This window comes from Helicoverpa armigera, chromosome 11, assembly GCF_030705265.1.
Source record: "Helicoverpa armigera isolate CAAS_96S chromosome 11, ASM3070526v1, whole genome shotgun sequence".
Taxonomy (NCBI): Eukaryota; Metazoa; Arthropoda; class Insecta; order Lepidoptera; family Noctuidae; genus Helicoverpa; species Helicoverpa armigera.
Genome location: NC_087130.1, coordinates 3,739,075 through 3,764,525, shown reverse-complemented (window position 1 = coordinate 3,764,525; position 25,451 = coordinate 3,739,075). Strand labels below are relative to the sequence as shown.

General features: G+C 35.0%; 1 protein-coding gene across 1 annotated transcript in view; it reads right to left on the bottom strand.

Annotated features, from left to right (window-relative positions):
* Nucleotides 1-16,004, bottom strand: part of LOC110371983 (uncharacterized) — a 138,999-nt gene extending 122,995 nt beyond the window's left edge. The window contains exon 1 of the mRNA XM_021328478.3: nucleotides 15,672-16,004. The gene's annotated coding sequence lies outside the window, so the exon portion shown is untranslated. The remainder of the gene's footprint in view (nucleotides 1-15,671) is intronic.
* Between the last annotated feature and the right edge of the window lie 9,447 nt (nucleotides 16,005-25,451).

The following is a 25,451-nucleotide window of genomic DNA, read 5'->3' as shown; positions in this document are numbered from 1 at the left end:
CCATAGAACATGTATGTAATTTTTGCCAGTAACCGTGACGTTATAATCATATCGTTTTGTCCATCCATCAATATACGGAGTCGTAGATGGAGAGCTAACGGTATAATCAGTCACATCTGAATGAACGGACACCAAGTCTAGATTCCATCACGGGGAGACCTCGATAGTTTTTACAATAGTTTCTCTTTTAGCTGCATTATTAATGATCTTTATGGCTCTGATAATTAAGCATCTATTTGTTTAACTCGCTGCGTTTGTAACTTGGTTTAGTCCGTATTTGTCTGTGATCACTTTGATGCTTTCTTAATTGAATTTTCTACATCATTTAGTTTTGAGTCTAATGTTACTGCATCTTCTTTTTTCTTAGCAATGAGTACGTACTGCGGTTAACGGTGCAAATATGTTTGAGGATATAACGAACTTTTTTGTCAAATATTTTAGAAGTGACTAATACAAAAAAAAAACAATAGCCAAAAACGTTCCTAAATTCTTAACTACATATTCATAAAGAGTCTGTATCTTAATAGTCTTGCCATTTAATCGTCTAGTCTTTTGTCCATAACTCACGTATTTGTCAAGAAACTAGCCAATGATATCATCACAAATAATCGTGACTTAATATTTATCTTTATTTTCTTCAATATTTCCTTGTAAAACCACTATTTGAGTACTCAAAAACATCTTGCAAGTTCTATCAGTGTTTGCAATAAGTGTTGCTCTATCGCTTAGATCAGTTTCGCAAATTTATAAGTCATTAGGTGTTTTTGCATAATCTGTAGTAGGAAAACGAAATCTGTTTTGCATGCTAGTTAAAGGTGACAAAATTGGTTCAAGAACATTCACGTTACGTTTGTGTGTTTTTGTATTGTTCTTATTAACTTTGACCTGAATTAAGTTATTTTATGCATTCATAAAATCTGAGGGTCAGTTCATTCATTAGAAGCTCTGGTACATACGGTTACTGTTTTACCCGTTATCCAGTCTTAAGTCCCTTCCCGACTAAGAAATGTCAATCACAACAATTTACAAGAAAATAACACTATCAACTTAGCTGTAAACTTACAACCCGCAATATTATAACTTGACCAGTGTTGTTGGACCTTCTTATCTTAGGAGCTGTTTACAAGTTGCCTAGTTCTAGAGGTCATGTTAAACTGGTGTTGTAGTGATAACAATCTGGAATTGTGCCATGGCGATTATCGCTTGTGCAATATACACGGCTGTCATAATGTCTCCTGTGTTCCCATGGGCGGTGAAGTTGTTAGAAGTTAATTGCTTCACACTATTTGTACCCTCTGCTTTTTAGTTTTGATTGGAGAAGCCAATCCCGTAAATTGCAGTCGTTAACTAAGTTCTGTGATAGCTTTAATTGTGCTATTACTGTGGTACGGTTGAGAACTGTTTGAAAACTGTTTTGCTTTCACGAAAAGTTATGGTTTTCAGGTTTTATTACCCTTTAAGTGGTTGAATGAAGGTTGAAACGGAAATTAAACTGCCTTGATTGTTTGATAGACACTTAAGACAAGACATCGCATTCCCAAGGCGAAGAAACATAATTGCCATTAAAGGCATTTCACACTCTCAAGACTAGAAAGAAACAAAAACTCTTTCCTAAAGCCATTAAACCATCAACAATTCCTTCGCGAAAACCATATAAGACAGCTACGTCTAATGGAAACTGTTTCCGACATCGACTCAAGCGCAGCGTAAGTATCTCTCCTTGAATGTTCAAAAGAAATCTGGCATGAGCACGCGACGTTTTCTCGTTCTAAACATGTCTTATGTAGGTGAATACATAGTATTTGATATACACCTGTTTACGAATAGATAAATGTGGGTAATTAGTCTCTTCCTGCAGTTTCAAAGTCTAGAGCATAATTTAGTTTGAACGATGTGTGTGAAATATGTGTTAAGTTGATGGCGCGTGGGCACGGAACGTGTTTACTTGACTTTGACATTTCGAAGTAACGGTTAACCGATTATTTTTGACATTTGAATAAAAATATGCAAAATAGGTACTTGCTCATGACTTTAGAAGATCATCTAGGTACTTAAACTAAACTTCCCATGCCTAATAATTTAGATTTTGACGAATATTGTGCGTTATTAACAGTCACGGTTCATCGATGACATTATTAAGCTAACAAATCAAGTAAACGAATATTTTCGCAAGGTGAAACAGTAGTCCTACTTGTGTTAACAATATAAAAGTGACGTGATACTAAGGTCACCTGAGCCTGAACAATGCACGTCAATATGATTGGCATTTGACACTCCTTTGCTTCAGGGTTGATACTTGTAAGAAAACTGTAGATATTTTGTTTACCTTAGTAATTTTCCTGGCCTTTTTCAAATATGTTGGGGTCATTATCCGGTCTAAATGGATCAATGTTTAACATAAAGCGACTGTCTATCTGACCACAACCCAATTACCCGGGCAACTTGACACCACTTAATAAGATTATTTGACAGACTTTCTGATTTGTCAAATATCACGTTGACTAAGAAACAACTGTTCCTTTAAAAAACACAGCTTTAATGAAACATGAAGCATATTCAAGACATTTTCATTTGAAAAAGAAGACTTGAGAGAACTAACTGCCAACCCTATGAATAACTTACTTCCCAACATTTCTAAAGACTCTTATTTCAACCACTTAAGGTCCATTTTCGTAAACACCTACCTGTTCATATTTATCAATCATAGTGACACAAGTGTTTTGTTGAACAATACACTTTGTTAGTGTGCCAGTTACCTGTTTTAAAACACGTGTAGAACCGGCAGTATCTGACAAACGAATGGATGTCGCTTGAAATAATACGGATATTTATAATATTGTTAGAAATTATTTGCCAGAGGAAATAATGGCCAATCTTACAGGAATTTTCTTTAATTAATGTAGATAGAGACTTATTGTTAAGTTTTCTATATTTGACACACTTATCCACATATTTATCGTTATATTCGTTCAGTAATATCTGACTATTTTGGCCTTCCAAATTCCACTTTTCGCAGACAACAACAAATTATATTATTGTTGAAAACATTACACGGGACCCTAATTTTCAATACCCAATCACGTAAAACCAACACCGTAGCATTTCTAATTTCCATTACACCGTTTAATTACATTTAGGAGAGTTTTACGGCCATCAAGCCATGATCTGACGCATGAATCTATCGCGTTAAAGGAAAAGTTTACGAGAAAATATAACTACCAATCAGTTCCACGCCTAAATCATTTCACTTTTGACAACACCGTGAAATATGATTAACAACATTATATAACACGATCTTTATTTAATTTGTATATAAAAACGCTCAAATTACGACGTAACGCGTTTTTGTAATTATGGGTAATCATAAAAAAATGGTACATAGAAAGCCATATTCAATGATTACAAATTGACTTTCGACTTTTACCGTGTCGTAACTTTACTGTCACGTAAACTTGTATGGTTTGAGATGATACCAAAAATGTATGTTACAAATTATGATTGTTGGACAAAAGTTACAATCAAAATCAGGTTTTCAAGATATGAGCTTACTAGCTTCTTACGGTCCTGGGCGAAGAATTACACATGTCTACATAAAATATAGGTAGTCCTCCTCAAAAATAGGAAGTCTGAAAACTTTTCACATGGGTCTTTTTCTGAAAATAAAGCAAACAAACTCTTGAGCTTTATGTTACTTTTAGATTATTTTCTGAGAAAATGATTTTCAAATTAAGCAGGATGAATAGAGAAATGCAATAATATGCATTTGCATGAGCACTTAAATTCGTATCACAATTAACGACAAACATTACAAACTATAAACAAACTTTAATTTTGTATTCTTTCTTAATTGCTTATTCGTTGATTTGACGCTTTCTTAATGACTCGTCAAGTTGTCAACGGTTAATTTTTCTGCGAAAGTGTCGACACTTGAGTGTAAACGGGTAACTTAACGGTCGCAGGCAAAGGGCCAACTTGGTAGCACCATTAACACTGGTGTGCGTAGGAATTTACCAATGACATTAGTTTTCAAGTGTTTCTCACGATATCTAGTTTGACGACTTTATTACAGCTCATTCATGTTAGTGACTGTTCTTTAACACCCCGAAGGAACAAATTCATACAATTTAATGTAAGGTTGCGTTGACCTACCCAAGGTTTGAATATTTCTTTGTGACTCTTTAGATCTTAATTGTTCTTTTTACTGTGAAATTATGAGACAAACTCCGATTTACGTTTATAATAAGTATCTCGGGATAGACGGTAAACAGCGAGTGCGTTTATGGATACCTTACTGTTTAGCAATTGGCCGTTTTAAGACACATCATTCAGACTTAAACTTTCTCCAAGTATTTGAAAGTACTTCTTGCCTACACGATGCCTGTCTATTAGCTACAAGCAAATACTTAAAGAAAAACATTTACAACTCTTATATGAAGAGACACTCTTAGTACTTTGTCAAACTAATTTGACGTCTGTCTAAATTCAGCTCTTTGATAGAACTGAATATTTTTTTATAATTTCAAGCATAGAAAGTTAATGTTCAAACATCGAACACGCATTATAAAGTTGGAAAACCGTGTATAGTGTGGCCATGATGCCAGATAGAGTGAAACTTCTTGCATAAAACATGAAAAATATATAATTTCTAAACGCTTGAAGATGCATCTATTGTAAAATTGGTGCAATTAAAAACAATAGATCTAATCTATAATTTTCTCGTCATTAGTAATTAAAGTTTTGCATATGCGTGCGTAGTGCTTTATTATTTAATTTTAATATAAATTAATTTTTAAAATTATTTAATGCAACCAGCAACTATCCGTTAAAGTAGATTTATCTCAAAAAAATTTTAAATACATTTTTTTTCTCCGTCGATCACAATGATGGGATCATAGCCATAGTATGTGTATACTTTAGAAAATAACCATGATGCAGATAGAATAGACCCATGAACAGATTATAGCCACGCATATCATTACTCGAGACTATCACTACTTCTCTACGCCTATCATATAACATATCCTCGATTTTCCACTTTCATTTTCCTCGAGTATCAAGAGGTTAGCTTTCCTCAAGTTCAAGTTACTCAACTTGGGTCAAAAGTTAAAAGTATTGACATTCAGTATGAATAATAACTGTACTTGCGGCAACTGGGTCAGAATCATTAACATTATCTTAGAACTACGTATCTACTTATTTCGTACAAATATGAAAATACATAAGAAACAAAACTACTTAAACTAATGAATAAGCTAGCTAACTATCAACTATAACTAAAAAGCTAAGCAAAAAACAATAATTTTAAATCTAGACTACAAACTACAACCTACATTTAACATGACCCTTACTTGGCCCTACAGAGCACAGACATAATATCAAAAGTTACGTATAAGTACAGCCAATGTTGACATCACACTAGTTTTACTTAAACAGGTATAAAGCCGACAACCAGTCGTATAATATTCCACTACACTAGGTCAGAGCATGCCCAAAAATGACATGCTTGATAATAAATATATATCAACGCAGTAACGTAGGTGGAACACACAGAAGAACGAAATATTTTGTACGCAATCCATTGCGCCGCATATTCAAATAGTGCATTACCATAACCTTGGCAGGTTGTAAATGAAATAGAAACAGTTGAATTTCGTTTTTACTTTCGCAGTAGAAGCTCTAGTGCCACTTATAAAGCAGTGTTTCGACTCAAGTGTACCACTTTGGCGAACAACTGAATACATTAAATACACATGAGTGGACAATTTCGTGCTCATTACCTTGACTCGTATTTGAAAAGGAAAATGTACTTTTTGACTTAATGACGAAAGCGTTGACAGTTGAGAATAGTAATTTAAAAACGAAATGATCAAGTGTTTGTAAGAATGCATCTAATGAGCATCATAAATGCTCATACTGATGTTGGTATTTACACTTGACACATTACTGCTGTTAACTCCATGAAGCAGAACCAATGAGTAAGAACATTCACCCCATTGAAGTAGGCATGCATAGCAATGTAAACCTAGCAACGGACTAACTTCATCGTTCCTTGCCGGAGATAATCGCGGCGAATGTGAACAATCCCTACATTTCCCATGCTCTCTCCACTTTCTTAGCTTACATGCAAAGTCAATACTACATGCTAACGAAGACGCGAGGTCACATCGACGTGACGATTCAATCTGCCGTCCCATACTTATAAGGCTAAGACTGACAAGATGAATGAGACAACTCACCCAATCACGAGAAAGTAGGTTGTATAACAGGAAAATATTACACGAAATATTAACTCATCGGATAGCCGATAATAATCGATTTGTTTAATAAATCCTTCGACATGTAACGCAAGATTTCCCAAAAATCTTAGCACTTAAAACGCAAATGTTAATAGTTGTAACAAGGTCTGTGGGACATCGTGTAAGGCATAATTTCCATACAAATTACGGTCACTTTCGAAATTGTGCATTGAAATTCGGTTGTGCTGACAATTTTAACGCACCATTGTGTTTGGTTCTCGATCGTTTTGTTAAGGCTTTTAAGAAATGTCTTAAGCGTGTAAGTGGTAGTTTACTACATACAAAATGTAGAAACTACCAGTAAAGAAGTAATAGCATATCAAATAAACGGGCAAAAGTAATTAATGATAACTTTTGAAATACAACTATTTGCATCCAACTTTATATTATCCACATCTGCGTCGAGCCAGGAATTTTATTACAAAACTCAGAAGAACAAGAGAAATATAATAAGACATTGTCGTTGCATCACCTTCGTTCAGTCACGATTCTATCTGGGCTGCCACTTACTTGCATTAATATGGAATTATGTTGACGAACGAACCACAAGCCGGTTTGGGCGTAACAAAGAATTTTTCATATTGGAAGACATTAAGTTATCTAGAAGTTCTAATGAACAAGCCATAAAAGATTATTGTTATTAAAGAATATTGTAGAACAATATCAAATTAATTTTATTATTCGAAAGTCAACAAAATACATTAAATAATGAAAGATTACACTACCGTTTCAGCAAAAGACGGTATTTATGAGTGTAACTGCACAGTAGAAAGCATAACCAATCAAATAATTACCGAAACAAATTAATACTATAAAATATTTATGTTCATTGATAATAAGAACCGCTCCCTCTTTTAATAACCATGCTAACAACCACTGTACAATGTATTCGAACATTCAAGTAATTTGTTTATCTAGTAGACCAATACAGCAACAATCTTGATTTAATTATCCTAGTTGAAAATTATGACATCGATTTAGATATGCATTATTTCTAAGCCGTACTAAATGAGATCACTCCTGTATGACAACCTGGTCTTAACCTAAATGACGTCAATTGGCACAACTTTAGTAAAGATCTACCATACTAAGTTACTCAGCGCCATACTATAATTATACCTAAATCTATTTGAAACACCATATTTTGTTCATAATGTCATGTCAAACCAGTACGGAATATAAAATAGGACTTGAATATTAGCTGACCCCAGCTGAGCAAAAGTCAAGGATGTAAGCCTTAAAAGTAAAAGATATTATGTATGGAAATGTCAACAGTATTAGTTATCTGTCATCGTCTGGCTTCGGTCGGAGTCGCGAGGTGAACTAGACGATTTGTACATAAATAATAATGACTTTTTCAAGCAAAGATCTAAAAGAACTATGAACGCTGAAGAAATGAATAAAGATACAAAAATAGATGATGGAAAAACTAAAAGAAAAGACAAAATAGTAATTAAAATTACTGACGCTGGTATAACTGATTTAGACATAAATGATTTTGATATTGGGCATCTTTTTAATAATTAGAAGCTACATTAAAACACTAACTAGGAAGTAAACAAGGTTACTATAGAAACTGATATTATTTCAAATTAAGTTACATGAACTTATTGTCGAAACTTCCTTCTTCGCTGACAATGCAGACAATATTATTAAATATTTTAAGTTAAAAAAACATAAGAATATATTATTAACAGATATCAAATGAGAACCTGAACTCGTATTTCTTTGTTTAACAACAGAATAGTAAATAATACTGCATATAAAAATGAAATTAAGCATCTTGACGCTAGTACAGCTAAAATGCAGTAGCAGACACAGTGTGTTTCAGGAAAGAAATGCATAATTTAATAAAATAAAACATATTAAAAGTACCAAGATCACATGAAATCAAAGAGATACTTTTTATTTCCCCTACAAGTATGCAAGTGAGAGTGATGGCAGTGAATGGTCATGTGAAATTCATATGATCTGTCCTACACACGATCGCTTTATAGTATCTACGTGATTTAGCAGTAAAATACTGAATCAATTTGAACGGTTGCATTCAACGCTTTCCATCGTTTTTAGTACTGGTATATTGTAAGGGCTTGTGTGAATCGGTTACCGTATCTACCTCATTTGAAGATGAGATGCTTGCCGCTTCTTTTAGAATATATTTCTTCTTTTAGTTTTATATTTATTGACAAAGATCTTTGAGCGTAACTCATCGCCCTTTGATAATTAAAACTAAATAAGCCCGATTATTTTTGACTCGACAAATAACTCCAATACAAGCATTCTACGCGACGTAGAATATAAAATGTCTTTAAAAAGTCCTAAAGCAATAAAACCAATAGTAATAAAAATAAATAAAAAGTTCGAGGGACTTTCCTTGATGAGCCAATGCAAATAATACCTGAATCGTGATTGGCCATTTTCCTCATCGCTGACCGCAAGAGCCTTTTTATGCAGTTTTAAGTAGGATGAGTAATTTTAATCCATCGTCCAAAGACTTTAAAGCTTATAATCCTATCAATATTTGAAGGTAACCGTAAAAATATTATGATGCTACACGTCACTATGGACTAGGACAAACAAAATCATTACTAGAATAGTCTTGACATTAAAACTCTTCATTTATTACAATAATTCGATGTAATTGTGTTGATAACCACTCCATTCAAGGCGATTCACACGTTTAGGGCCTTTGTCTGACAAACAATTGAAAGTGAATACTTTTAACGACCACATTTTTATGAGACAATGACATTTATTCGTGTAGTTCCATCATTAGAGACAATAATCTTAAATTATGTAAGTTTTGTCAACCAAATCATTGTTTTGAATCAAGAAGTATGAATGCGAGAATTCTGTTACCATTAAAATTTAACTATTGTGTGACTTTAATAGCGTTTGCAGTTTATCGAGATTGTTGTCAAACATTGGAACGGTTTCAAAAGCAATTTCATAGATAACGTAAAATCTTCATTTACTTTGCGATTGCTTTATTAGAGTCTTTCCAAACTCTTACTTCAAATGAAAAGTACCGAAACAATAATCAAGCCATTAGTTCCATCGGAAAGCAATTTAAAATTCGTATTGCACTACTTAAGTAAGACCCGCTTATTTAAAAAGCTGGTGCCGAAACTGTTCCGTGACATGGAATATAAAAAAATCTATATTTGGAGGCGATTGCTGCATTCGCGCCAATAGGAGCGGTGAATGCGGTGGCAGCGAGGTTGTGGCGAGGTCGTCACGAGGGCCGGCCGACTCAACACTGGACCGATTTTAAACTTTTATAGAACTCACGACTTGTCAGGTCCTGTTGTACAGAGACCTTGACTGCGCTAAGTGGTCGTCGATATTACTCACGCTGTTAACAACAGCATTAACTTAATTGGTTGGACTTGAAAATGGATCACGGCTGATTTGAAGATGATCATGATAAGGAAAGTTACAAGAAATAATTGGAAATCGAATGTTTATAGGCTTTCCTTAGGCCTTGTGAAAAGTTTTTCATTCGCTTTTCTTACACGCAAACCAATAAATTGTTCTTAGATGAATATTCAATAAGTGCTGTAAATTATTTTAATAATGAAGGAATCATAAATAACGACTTTACGAAATAATGATCAGAAAGACTCATGCAACGGGATAACTTTAGTGCAGCCATAAATTAGAAGATATTATAACAGTATGTTTGACCAACAAATTAAATTATGGTAACTGTTTATGAAAAAGTGTCAATTTATCTCTGTTTAAGCCGAAAACATCAAAAACAGTTATAATGCAGATAATTTATTGTTACAAGATACCGTGTTTTGTGAAGGCAGAACGAATGCTGATAAATCTACAAAAGAAGACTGACATTAATCTACACACACATATAATTTTACGTGCATAGTCAAAAGTCCTCAAAATGAAACCTATCTCGAAGCTACGCAGTATGCAAAACAATGAAAAGTCGCCTTGTCCTAATTACATCGCCCTTTGCGGAGTGGGCGGTGAGACTGGCCCGCCTTGCGACCGCTCTAGATGTGTACTCGAACATCCTAACAAGACCACTTACTTACATTTTATTGTAATTAAAACCAACAGAAAACAAGGACTTCCACAGGGTACTATTTTGGGACCGACGCTGAATTTTTGATTAGTAAATATCAGCAAGGTTGTAATCATTATAAAGTAGGGACTTTAATACTTAGGTATAATATACTTATTTAGTAGCATGTGTGAGACACGAATTGTAGTAACTAAATATTTAGTCAGTCCGGTTATACATAAGCCTATAAATGAAAGACAATGTTAATAAAAAGTCAAGTGCTTAGAAATATAGCCTATAAATATTGCCTACACTTTCACTAGTTCTTAGACATAAAACACAGCTTTTATGTAACTATACAATTAAAATATGGTGATTTTATAGAAATAAACTCGTTACAAAACTTCGTTTAATGTAAAAACCTTCGATAAATTATATAAGGCAAGGCAAGTTGTAAAAGTCAGCTAAAGTACTTTCCCTCGAAGCCTTATACAACTCGATTAGCTACTGGTACATTAATCTTTTCTTTCACTCCTTATATTTTAGCAATACTTGCCGAAGAACATGTACTTACAAGCATAAAGCTATCTGATTGAGAAGAAGCTTCTCATTTATTAAAGGATGTTACTGCAACGAAACTGGCTGGTCAGAAGTTATTGCACCCTTGCGTATAAAATCAGCCAGATTAAATTAAGAACAAAAACAACGATAGCGTTACTTTTACAAATAACAATTAAATAATTCAAATATTCAGTAACACGAACGCCTTTATTGTCTAAACGTGACGGATATCAAATAACAGACAGATAAAAATAAAAGACAAACAACGAACAGTAACATAAAACCGAGTCGAACTATTGTAAGTAAACTGGTAACGAGAGCTATAATTTACGTTGTTAGTAGAATAAAATATAGTGTTGAAACAACAATAGCGGAAAGCCGGAAATAGGAAACTGTTGAGTGTGAAGACACGGACATACGGCCGCGAAGAGCGAAGAACATTAGATCCGCCAGTGTGTACCGCAGTGTGTCACTGCGCCCATAATTGTGGGGTTATGCCGTTGCATCAAATGCAAGTCGACGTTATATAATTTACGCAAGTATATTTAAGATGTAATGTGCAGTTATTGCATGTTATTGCAGAGTACCAGTGAAATCTGAGTAATGATGCAGCTGATGAATAGGAATTAAATGCTAATGATGTAGCCGATAAAAATTCTGTGTGTTTGATTTATACTAGGTACTACAGACGGAATAAAAGTAAGACAGAACAAGGTTTTAAGCGTGGAATTTCCAAATAAAAATAGTCATCTAAAATGTACCTGTTTTATGAGAAACGGTTTTATTTGTCTCCATAACGAATATGACCGCCAAATCGAATGTCATTTGTTAATCATATTCCTTTTTCAGCATCTTGTTCAATACAAGTGCATTTAAAGATAATTCTTTAAATTGTACATATTTGAAATAAGCTTTGGCATTTTAAAATGGTCTCGTAAAATATCATAGACAAACGGTCTTGACCTTTTTGTGATCAAAAAAGTTAAAAGGCCACATTCATTTTCGTTGAAATAAATCATGCGGCTACTTACAAAATATAAAAGAACTTAATTGAGTTTGTAAGTAATTTTTGGTTTATTATCTGTACAAACTCGTGCATGGTTTTAGAATTGGCCTTATGCCATATGGAATGAAATGCAGCCTTGAATTTGTTTGCTTTTAGTTCAAGATTCTTAAGATAGGGTGCATTTAATACTCCATGTTTGCTGGCTTATATTCCTACCCCAACATAAGCTGCACTATCTATTTGACCTTCTCATAAAAATCCCTAAATTCCTAACATTTGATAAAGTGGTATTAAACACGGTTCTATCTATGTATTCATATCCTATACTAACATTGCACAGTGATTCACTCTAAGGCCATAAATCGAAAAATGTCATTGGCTTATCCCCATTAGATCTACTTACTAAGTGATTAACAAGTTAAGAAGCTTCCGAAAACTCTAAATACCAGTGTCATAGGGTCAACTTATTATTCACTTTTGTGCATCGGAAGTTAGCGCATCTCGAGTCTAATTATCGCAACGTGTGAGACATCAAAACTTAACACTTTGTTTTTGAGTGTCACTCTTCCAAATCAGGTGTTTACGTATGGTGATAGTATGGAGGTCCAAGACCAAGGTATGTACTTCTATTATCAACTACTTTTTTATTTTTTTTAATGCGTTTAATATTTTATTTTATTTTTTTATTGAAGGTAGCGTTTTTGTAGATTTGTTTGGTATACTTTGATTTCATTTGGACCTATAACTTTTTGCTGCTCAGTGCTGCACTTGAGGCAAATGTTTTTCGAATAAAGAGGATGTTCTTATAAAACCATATAAGTTTCATCTGCATCTTTCTGCCCCTTCTTGGGTTAAAGGAGTGTCAAAGTATGCATGTCCATAGTAAAGAAAAAAACTTTATATTTTAAGTTCAGCTTTCATGTTGTTTTAGGTAAAGTTTTCAAATGTTCTGTTTCGAGGACGACTATTTTTGACATTTGGCACTCTAAAAAGGGTAGTCCAAATGAAAAATGCAACATGTCCTGAATACTTTTACAGAAACATCGTGCCTTTCGGATGACATCGAAAATATCAAAGTAGAGACTTTAAGTAATAAAATTATGAATGTATGTAAACGAATCTCTCATTATTGGGCAATATCAAATCGTAGTAGGTCTAAGTTTATAGAGAAATATTCAGATTGGCTGAATGTAGTTGAAAATATTGATGTAGAGCGAATTGAGTTACATGTATCTCAGAAGTCTGACAAAGTTGAACCATCAACTTCTTCATTCAGATCCCTTCCTAACAGGTTTACGAAAGTTCCCTGTCAAAAACAAAAGGTGTACTATCAAAAATTGTACTAGATTTGTTATCTGTTTGTAGTAAATACTTTTGAGCTTGAATGTATTCTGGTATATTTTGTTTTGTGTGTATTTGCAAAAAAGGTTGTTCGTGTATTTTTGTTGTTTTATTTTATTCCTTTATGGTTGTTTTTAATATAAATAACCATTATTTATATAGATTTTTCATTAAAAGTCGCAGTATGACATGTTCTAGGTTTATCGTCTAAAACAAAATTACTGCGAGACATTTTTACACCTAAATAGTAATGATATATTTTTTAATGAATGCGGATATGTTATAATTTTAAAAATTTACACTTCTCTTAACATATTTCAACGTGTAAAATAAATTAATTAAAAGTATTTGTGAGTTTCGTATTTATGGCCGCCTTTGTATGGAGCGTGAATCACTGTGCATTGTCGTCTGTCAAAGCTGAGTCAACAAAGATGCTCTCTAAAATGAAAAAGTCAAACAGCCAAGGTCAGAATACAAGCTTGGAATATGTTCTTACAGGCTTATCAGCTACAGGGTGCTTTTACAACCATGGTTTGTTTGCACTTTCATAAACATCGGGGAACTTTGTTTATGATAATGTGTCTTGTTTATACACCCTGATACTTTGTTTAGTGTCATTCTTTACTTAAGATACTGTGGAGATTCATAGAGGTCCTAAGCAGTTAGGTGGTTTAAAAATAGAACGAATTTTAAAAGGAGGATTTTATGTGATCTCTTTTTGTTTTTACTTTGGTTTTTATTCGAAAGAAGGCGGGTAATGTTTATGTGAGATTGCAACACCATAGTGGTAAAGAGATTTTTTGCTGTCTTGATTTAAACGGTATTAGAAGATTTTATTGATACTTGAATAGATAGATTGTAAAATAAAATTCTACAACCACATTTATTGTACTGCTGTTATCACAATAACAATAAAATTCTGCATCAAAATGTTCCTAACGCTTGCAATCTTTAGAAAGTTCTAAGACCGCACCGTATATCATAATGGTTGAATGGGTTTCTATTATTTACTACGGGCGTTGTTCTACATTTAAAACATAAAGTATAATATTTATTGCACTAAATCTTAGCGGTAGAACAATAGCAATAAAATGTTGCATCCGTGCTTCGGCACTTACTCAATGGATTGCTTGAATGTTGACGTTAAATAACGGTAGACATTATTGTCTATTTCAAATAGGTAGGCAAATTGAAAATGTTATACGAAGTACCTTTAGCAATCAAAATTATTACTTTACTTTCAAATAAATTCTTATTTTGATATATTTGTTAAAAACAAAGATAATAATTTAACATAGCAACATTTTTGTGAAATAACTTATGTAAGTAAGGCAAAGACACTCCATATTTTTAAAGTTTAACAACTTAGGCAAAAACTTAGGAAACTGTTTATATTTGGCGAGTTCATAATTTTCAAGTCTATGCTAAATACGGTTCCTAAACTCTTTTGAAACTTTTTCAAGACTTGAATGTCGTCATCCAACTTCACCGCAAAATTGCGCAGTACTACAAAGTTTCTGGACGGAACATTTCAAAAAACTAAATTGCATCGTTATGTAATGCGTGATCTAGTTATTTTATTGTTTTTAGACGAAGCATAACTTGAACATGTAATTTGTATCGTTAGAAAAAAAAGTTTGGTTAGCATCGAGGTCACAAACGGCAATTTTTGAAAATAGTATCGAATGCATTGTTTTTAATTCTAAAATAGAAACTCTTTAGAATAAAAGAACGCTAACTTATCGCAGATAAATAAATTCAGAGACCGGCTGTAAGGAGTATTGAAAACTTTCGCAGATTCCTCAGCAAACATTTTCTTTCACCGGCGATCTAGTGGCTTATGCAAAGAATAATTAAACAGATATAAACAAATCGGCCTGCGTCCACTGTTTACTAAAGAGACATACGAAGCTCGTTTCGAAGGTAAATTTTTCTAAACAGAAGCTTCGGCCACGAGTGGTGCACGTAAGATGAGTCAGGGACCTTTTCACCCGCCGCCCATTGTTTATTCTGGACGCAAACACGGCCTCAAGTTTTCCCCCACATTTTCGATACTCAAAAAATGTCTAAACGTTACCTTTGAATATTCATAAACCCCTTTTATGAGTTATGAACGCTTAGAATTTATAATTTCTCGCTTTTTACTCGACTGACTGTATAGAAACTTGTTTCTGTTGAATATTTCATTATTTGGTGTTATTTTGAATTCTCAGAGTTGTTATGTGTCGAAGATTAATTAAACGACGCTGGGAGGCTCTCAATCAAACGTTGAGAGTTTAGTGTTTAAGCTTTTTGTATTTAAAATGTTATCTTCATGATTTACAGAGCTAGTAATCTACCAAAATATGATTGGTTATTTTGACGAACATGATTCTTATAAGTAAGCTTTCTCCGCCACCGTTAAAGTTATACAATAAGCATAACTGTAAACATCCGTTCTTACCTCTGCTTAGGCAAGTCCGTTAAAATTCCGGCACACTGCTTTTAAGATACACTAACACTTATTCGATTTTAGCGAGTCGATCGAGCGTCGGATCCCCGCACCGTTATTCACGTCATATGTGTGTCAAATAACGAGAAAAATTCTCACAATCTCCGTTTGCACTCACGTAGGGAGTTGAACACAGCACTAGCACAAAGGTTTATCACTGATCACTGTAATGTGGGTAGGTGTTGGTGCAGGGAAGCACAGGGTGTTGCGCGCGCGGCGTCGCGTTGCGCGGTGTCGTGCAGTCGGCGCAAGCGTCGGTCGTGCGCCCGCCTCTCACTCGCATCGGCGACTGGCGCTCGCCTCCTTCACCTTCGCCGCGCGCCCGCCCGTTTCGCAACCTCAGCGGTTTCCTTGCAGATATCTTGTTGCATGGCAACTGTTCAAAACGATGTGACTCCGCAATAACAAACCGATTTCCAACCATATCGATTGTTTTCCAATATTTTTTGTGTCTCCACTTCTTAAGTGGAGTAGATACCTGTTTCTTTGTTAAGTTTTAAGCTAAGGGTTAAGATTTTGTGTGCGGTAAGCGGTTTGGGCGCAATGTAAACAAACAATTTGTTATTCGCCCGAAGCTTTACTTGATGTATCTTTGCGGAGCTCTAGACACGCACATCGTAACGAAGGCTTTTTATATGAAATGCTATTTCTCTTTTCCTGTATTAACTTTCATCAGCCCTTATAGCGTTCTATTTATACTCCAAAGGTAGATGAAAGGTGCATTCAAAAGTTGACTAAGCTCAAATAATCTTGACCGAGAATCGAACCCGGAACTGCAGAGTGCAGACAGATGCACAGCCCGAACCGACTCAAACTGGTTGTCTTGCTCTTGATCTTAACAAAGCTACTACGCTTTCAAAACTAGTATCGGAATACTTAATGGCGCTGATAATAAAATTTTACAAGAGAATTGAACCGAACGTGACCGAACAACTGGACGTGAACTTTCTATCAATATTAAATCGATTGATTGTTTAAATTCTATGAAATAGCACATATCGATATGTGGTGAAACGCTGATGAAATCGATACTGTACTTGCAGTTCATATTATAGTGTCACAATTATAATGTATCGAGACATTACTTCAATTGTTTTCGCGTATAACTAGTGGGCGGTGATATCTTTTGGGTGTGATATCGCAATCAGTCACTTTCCGAACTCCACTAATTCATCGTATCTCGAGAGGTTTTGCTTTCACAAATGAAGTTTGCGCTATTTTTTTCAGCCCCAAAATATTTTGTTTAATGGAAATGTATGTATGTTTTGAGAACCGCTTCTTCGAAAACAGAATTTTTTATAATAAGTAATTTCGTTGTCGTCAAAACAAAATGAAAGAAAACTTTGTACCCAAATTAAGGTAAAAATACAAATCTTTACAATGAAAACGGAAAACATCAAAATACAACCTCCGAGCCTCATTTGAAAGAACATAAAATGGTCACCGCGTCCACAACATTTCTCTTACGCAAACAAGTGACATCAAATGATTACCCAAGTTGTCATCAAGCGTTACTTTCAGTAAATAATGTGCGGCTACTTATCTGACCCGACGGCGGATGTTACCTCGGTACTAAATTATACCCTTGGTATTAAAATAAGTCTTATGTAAGAAGAGTTTTTCGTTTACGAAGAATGGTTGATGCTGATATTCAATACTGAATGTTTTTTTGCGTATAAGCCTTATGGCTGCACGATCCTGAGAAAGTGACTACAGCTTATGGATACCAGAAAGGAAATAGGTAGGTAGTTTAAGTCAGTAGGTAAACTCTGACTCTGACTAACAGCGGGAGGGATTACCTACTTAAGGATTACCAACTTAAATTAAGAATAACCTTAGTTATGCGAAGCTTTAATTAGAGCGGTAATGATTATTACCGATACTATTTGAGCATACATGCTTATTACAGCTGGTGTCGTTTCTGTGTGAGAGTATATTATTCGTCTTGTAGCCTATTATTCCGTGCAGGCATGCAGGCAGGATGACGATGAACCGGAGAATTTCAAAATTATTTGAGTCAGAAAAATGGTCATGTATATGAACACTCAAATGCTTTGTAGCTTTAAACATTTCCACTAGCTTAGTGTAAATAGAGAGTAAAACCTTTTAGATAGAAGAACATTTTGTGAACGAGCGAGTATTTACAATGTAAAATTAAACTATTTGCAACCGTTTGAATCTCAAACACTCTCAACTGGTGTATAACTATGTAGTTTATTGCCAATATATTTAAAACTTTATTCAATTGCTTTCAACGAATTGCCTTTATCACAATAAACATTAGACATTATTGAATTCGTTTCACTTATTCACCACACGCTATTTTATTAGCTTTGTTGTGAAACTGTGTGAGATAGTTGTATGCATGTGCAGTAGTGCTGAGTATTAAATAAATTGTCTTTTTTATTTACAAATAGATTATCGAATTAATTACCCCTACCGCTAGGGATGTACCTTAAAGTTTACCGTAGTATAGTCTACAATTCTTTGATTACCTACTAACCAAAAGTGCCTGAAAATAATCTAGCTTAAAAACAATTGTTGCTTTTGAAGTGGCATTATTGGACTATTCAAACTATTGCTGCTGCTTACGATCTTAGATAAACAAGACATTGCACTAAAATTATACAAACATAAGTACCTAATGAGTCAAAATTATTGAGACATTATAATCAGAAACGTGATGAAATAATAAACATGATAGGTAACAACGGCTGATAACACGCCTTAGAAATAGTCACGCGAACGCAATTCAAATGTACCTCGTTAATGTGAGTATAGACTACAACATTTTCTGGAGCATTTCAGTGTAATGTATCGTTCTAGCGAATGGTACAATACAGGCAAAAGCTCAGTCTCCAAAGCATTTCCATGTAATGTAACGTTCGTGCGAATGCTCGGTGTTATGTTACGGGTAAATGCTCACAGCGAGCGAGTCTTTCGTCCCTCTCCTTCCGCGTCACCCCGCAACCGTGCATCGCCCACACTTGGCTCGACGAAATGTTACACCAATATGCTCATTGGTTTGTAACAAACAGGCGAGCGTGCTCGATGTTTTGTTCGTAAAAGGATGATTCACTAGAACATCTCATAGAGCAGCTCGTTCTTCTGTTAGAAGTAAATGTTGTAGTCTATACTCACCTTTACAGTCCAATTATGAATGTAGATAAATATTATGGTAAATGAGGTTTCACTTTGACTACTGGTGCCTGTTCCTGCTACTACATCCTCCGTATAAGAGTGCTAAATTAAATCTGACGGTAATGATTGCGCAGTTCAACGATCTGTTAGCAATCTAACCGTTTGGTATGGTGATTAATAGAAACATTATGGTTTTCAGACTTAATAATTAGACCTGGGACAAAATAGTGCACAAGCATTTGCGCATACACAAGAGCACTCTCTATTGCCTCAATCTCATACTCCGATGGGACGGCAATCTGACGCAACTGAAGAAAGATCAGACACATTTAGGTAAAAGGAGAAGAAGAAGAAAGAAATGTGCCCTCTTGCTCGTGATAGAATTCTTGCAAAGTGTTAGGATTCCCGAAGCGATGGCAATTCGTTTGAAGGCTACCTATATTTGTGGTGAGCGTACCTAAATTTCAATCGTTCAAAAAGCTACAGGAATGCATGTAGTTCATTTTATTTGCAAAGAGGAATAAATTCTTATCTGAACACATAATACCTACCTTTATCCTAACGCAAACCGCTCTTGGCGTTCTACATGTCAATAAAATCATGAACTCAAAACGAGTTGGAGCGACCGAATGACCTGTTATGTATGACCTGCAAGGTTGTCCTTAATGATGCAGGTTGGCAAGCCAGACAGTCATATTTATTTTCTAGTAACCACATTACTATGCTAATAAGTACCTATAAAGTAAAAATGCATCTGCCCCTATTTCATTGCCTAGTCTAGCCGAGTTCGCGTGATCCGTTTGACTTACCCCGATTTCTCGAGTCAACTATCTATCATTGACCTCTGAACTAATTTCAAGTTCAGGCTTTGCGTGATTGACTTACAAATAGTCATTCAAACTATGTGCTTCCGCGTTCACAGTGATTTATTTGTTTCTAACGTTGTTTGGACTGCTCTGAATGCATGGATCAGCACACTAGGTAATTTGTTTGATGTTTTATCAATGTCTGTCCTAGTTTACTTCGTTCATGTGAAATTGAGATGGGAAATCATCAAATGACCCTCCCTGCGGTGGGTGCAGCACACGGGAGTATCAAATTGTTACTGCTAAATGTCGCCTATGTCCTTACTGGACCCTTTGTGCATCAGGCCTGTGGTAATACTTCAGACCAATCTTGCAGTTAGTATTTCCACAATGTTGCAAAATCAAGCGACAACGTACCCTCCTGCAGGATACAATAAACTGTTTAGCCTTCGTGATTTTTTATGGCAAACTGAAAAAATAGCATTACTGAATATTGGCTGCATTGTAGGTGATAGTGAATCGTGACCGATTTGACGCCGATTATTTTTTGCCGTCGTACATCCTTACTTAATATTATAAATCGGAAAGTGAGTTTGTTTGTTTGTTTGTTTGTTTGTTTGTTTGTTCCGCTTTCACGCCGTAACTACTGAACCGATTGCTTTGAAATTGCAGACGTAATGTTAGAAGTCCGGATTAAATAATAGGGTACTTTTTATCCCGAAAAAAATAGATATTCCCGAGGGAAAACAAAAATATTGTTTGCTTGATGGATGGATTGTAGATGGCGCTGTGTGTCGTTTAAAACATCCACAAACATGCGAGTGCGATTATTCAATGACATTGTTAAAAATCGGTGATGGGAAAATGACAGTAGATGCAGAGGGAATGAGAACTTTAACGGAAGAGTTTTGTAATGTTGTGGGCAGCGAATCGGAGTTGGTAGCAAAAGTTTATACTGACTTACACGCTCATATAAATGATGATCAATGGCTCTGCGAACGCGCAATATTAGCACCAAAAAATGAAACGGTCACTAAAATAAATGAAAATATTTTGAATGAAGTTATGGGAGAAAATACTGAATATTTATCTGTAGACACAGTGATAGAAACAGAACATAGTGCCTCATATCCTGTGGAGTTTTTAAATTCTTTGGAATTATCTGGGGTGCCTTCTCATAAATTAAAACTAAAAGTAGGTGTTCCGGTGATGCTCATGCGTAATCTCGATGCCCCTAGACTGTGTAATGGTACCAGGCTGCGTGTCACTCAGCTTGGGCGGAACATTATTACAGCCACTATTGAAAGTGTACTCATTCCTCGGATTCCGATTATTCCAACAGACCTCCCATTTCAATTTAAAAGACTACAATTTCCTATAAGGGTTTCATTTGCAATGACCATTAATAAAGAGCAAGGCCAAACTCTAAGGGTTGCTGGAGTATACTTAGAAAAACATTGTTTTTCGCATGGTCAGCTCTATGTAGCGTGTTCCCGGGTTTCCAGTGCCCAAAATCTGCATGTTTTGCTCCACAAGGGAAAACGTATAATATAATGTACCATTCAGTTTTGGTTTAACAACTAATCGTATCCAGCGTTACATCGTGCTTCTTAGATTTTTCCGTGGGAATGAGAAGTTTTCTTATAGTTGTGATTTATACCGCAATATAACCGAATTCCACGCGGGCGAAGCCGCGGGCGGAAAGCTAGTTGCTAATAAAATGACAGTCGTGTTTTATGGCAATTAAAAATAGACAAAGCGACTTCCGTGTACATATAAAGAGCTATATAAATGCGAAATATCCACGCAGTTAGTTGCTAAGCAAAATGAATAGATTACACTAGTTTACAAAATCAAACTTTTTGCCTGTTGCCGTGGATTTAATGGCTGGTAACATTCACTTATGTTTAGTTTTTATTAATTACACACGCTAAAATTTTTTTGTAGCTCGACTTTACTTGTTATTGACTTTCTCTTTTCTGAACCTTTTTCAGTCCCTGAAGTACGTATTTTATTGTAATTATACAAATATATGAAGTTTTTACAACACGAGTAGTTCAAGGAGGCGTTGTTTGAACAATCCAAACCATGTTTGTTACTTATGTGGAGAATATGTGTTTGAGAAGAGTAGAAATGTCATCAGACACGCTTAAAAATACTTATTTTTTATATTTTGGAATGTTGTTAGATAAAAATGACAAATCTTGGGCTCCTGATTGTGTTTGTAAATCGTGCGTTGAATACTTAAGATTATGGAAAAGTGGTAAACGAAAGTACTTTTAAACTTAAAACACCAACTATTTGGAAAGAACCGAAAAATCATCTCGACGACTCTTACTTTTGTAGCGTGAACATAAACAGCTTAAACACCAAAAATCGAGCTAAATGGCAAAACCGAAGTAGAACATGTGTTCAGCGACCAGTGCAGCATTCACCTGAACTTTCAGAGAATAAAAATTATATTGAATTTTGAAAAATTATAATGAAAATTATGTTGAACTTGTCGAAGACCTGCTTTTACAAATAAGAGATATGGGATGCAATTTGAGCATAAACTCACTTCCTCTTCAGTTATCTGGACAGATTTCCAGAAAATTTAGGAGATATGAGCGAAGAGCAGGGAGAACGTATGCATCAAGATTAACGTGTCATGGAAGAACGTTATCAGGGTTTCTGCGGATGTAAATATGATGTCTGACTATTGCTGGTCTCTGATACGCCATTTCCCAAAGTCTACACATAAGAGAAGAGCTTTAAAGCCAAGTTTTTTGGAACTTAACAATTAATATAATTTTTAAACAAATATTCTTTAAGGTAAATCCACGTTTTTTCTCTTTAAACCGCACTTAGCTGAATCTCAAAAACTAGAGCTGATAAAAAAAAACTACTAATAGTTTTAAATATGGTTAAATATGAGTAGTCAACAACAGCTTAAAAAATCCCGGCAACAAATGTACTGTAAACTAGTGTTATATCTATTAAATTAAGAATTTAAGAGCAATGCATGCATTTCTATTTCATAATCGGTTCACATTGCTCGAGCCCTTTCATTTGAAATATTTAGATTTTCAAAATTATTTAAATATTTTCCATCTATAAACAGTATCTAGTGGTATACTATAGCGATAGATATTTGAAGAATGCTTGAATAGATTGCCATGTATCGACTCATTGTTCAATTTATTTTTGAATTGCCCAGAACAATAGACAAATTCACAGACGTCCATTTTGAATTTCTAAAATTCCTTCAGTAATAACATTTGTAAACAAATTGCATTGTTATTGAAATTTGACATATGAAATGTTTTAGCTTATACTTTGTTGCTTGGTTAAAAGAGCGAACGAAGGTACAAACGAACAAAGTACCTAGGTATTATATCTGAGTTTGCTAGGCCTCCAAATAAATAGAATTCAGTGCAAATGGTGATCTAAAGTCTCTGATATTATCTTTCTAATAGCCCGCATGCTAAACGACATTGAATGTATGTCGCTCAATAAAACGAATTATATCGATTTTCCATCACAGTCTACTTTTAGGAACGTAACTATTTCGAGAATCCCATATTTCATGCACACCACATACCTTCACGTAACCTAAACTATTCCAAAAGATCGTCAGATAAATCGTGTATTACCATGACTTATTCCAAACAAAATTTGCATCGATTTCGAATCGATATAGGTTGTTCTACCGAGCCGGTACATATGCAATATTTCATGTGGTCTCGGTACGTCATTGTGTGTATGTGGGTCGATCGTAACAGGCGATAGTCACGAACAGAGCTCGTCAACGCATCCGCCACCGGACGAGCGTTGCTCTTTTGTGTGTGTGCACGTTGTTATGTGCGGTACGGTTTTTGGTATGTAAGAATTTTAATTTTAGAGAATGCTTCTTTGGACATATAAATTAAACGTGCACATATTTACTTAATTTGTATATACGGGATACAATTTTCGCTTTCTTCCAGCTTTACAACTTATAACGATGAAAATGCATGTAACCCCTTTTTCGGTGGGAAATCATCAAATGTCCCTTCCCGCTGTGGGTGAAGCGTTCTCTTACCGACTAAAACTCACCATGTTCCTTGTGGAGCTTATTGTGTATAAGAGCCACGGTTCCCGTAATCTGAAGTTTGAGTAAAATATAACGCATCTTGTAAGTAAAAATATAAATATGAAGTTGCACAAAAACGAAACTCCAGGTTAGTTAATTGAAAATACATATTTACGATGTCATGGAAAGAATTAAGGAATGATACAAAAATTAAATATTTGTGATCAAAGGGTTACATACTCATCTATTGTATTGTATAATGGGTTGATCGGGCTCGACGATATTTGCTTGATGTAGGTATTCTTCTTTAGCAATATTTCACAAAACTCTCCAAGTTACGTGATCATCTGAATAGAACCAGTTGGTTCGTCTTAGACCAAATTAATTAATAGCCAGTAAATCATACAATATACAAACTTATGAAATATACATATAATTCATGAAGATTTTGTACACATAAATCGCTGATACATATTAAATTCAAAATGCAGTGTCTACCTTTTTCCAAGTCGTTAAAAATATCGTTCCTGCATAGACTTCACGCGTCAACAATCACGTATGCAAATGAAAACGCACATTATTATAAGTGATGGTCCAGAGCCATTCACTGGCTGTCCGCCGATCGGATTCTCGGTCTATTCCTACTTACATAACAACAAAAATATTTAACTTGTTTTGCTTCCATTGCTAAATACAATCGTATTTGATTCAATCCATTTAGAAAGACCTGTACCTACCTAGTTGACATCATCAAAAATATCGATAAGAGGTGTAATAGTTTTTTTATCATTGGTACAAATCGTTTGATTTGGTCGCGTAAAAAGAGTTTTTAGATTGGATTGGAACTTTAGCAAAAAACTTATTGTGAATTCTTGATTCTAGCTTTCAGTGGCAATGATTTAATCCATTTGACTGCACAATCATAATAAGCTCCCCAAAAAATAAGAAAGAGATATGTAAGTATCAACTCAAAAATGTTGGCTATCAGTAGGTACCTAAATAAACCATGAATGACAATAACATTGCTTTACGTAGGGCCTTCACCATTTTATTTAAAAAAGCATAGATTTTTTTTCACATAAATACTCCTTTCAATCCTTCCCACAGTCAGTTTCATGGCCGCCATCTTATCTTCATCACCGATGATTGATCGCTCGGATCAAACCGTCGTTTCGTCAATTTCCTGCGCATGTACCAACACTAAGGGTCAATTCACACTGAAAGAGCAGCGGCCGGCAGCGGCCGTAAGAGCACGGAAAATGTAAGAGCGCGGCGCGATGCGGCGCCGCGCGGCCCGCCGCGCTCACGCTCAATCCCTTGCAATTACGGCCGCTGCCGGCCGCTGCTCTTTCAGTGTGAATTGACCCTAAAACAAGCTTCAAGCATGAAACTATAAGTAACATCACGAACTCATGCGCAATGACCATTAAAATATCTTCAAAATAGTCGCAATTATCTACCATTTGCTTCGAAATAGATCGAAAAATAGAATCTTTGCATTAACCCAATTTTTGCATACGTAATTTTGTTACGTCAAAGATGAGTTGATGGCCAATTGGCTTGTCAAGTATACATAATAATATTCTCGTTAGGTAAGTACGTAATGATTATTTACTTTTGCTTTTATTGTAACAAATGTATGTCGTCCTCGGATTTGTAAAATATTGAGAGCTATCTCGCTAGCCAGACTTTAGTCCAATAGATTTTTTTATTCCAAAATCAATTTACGCA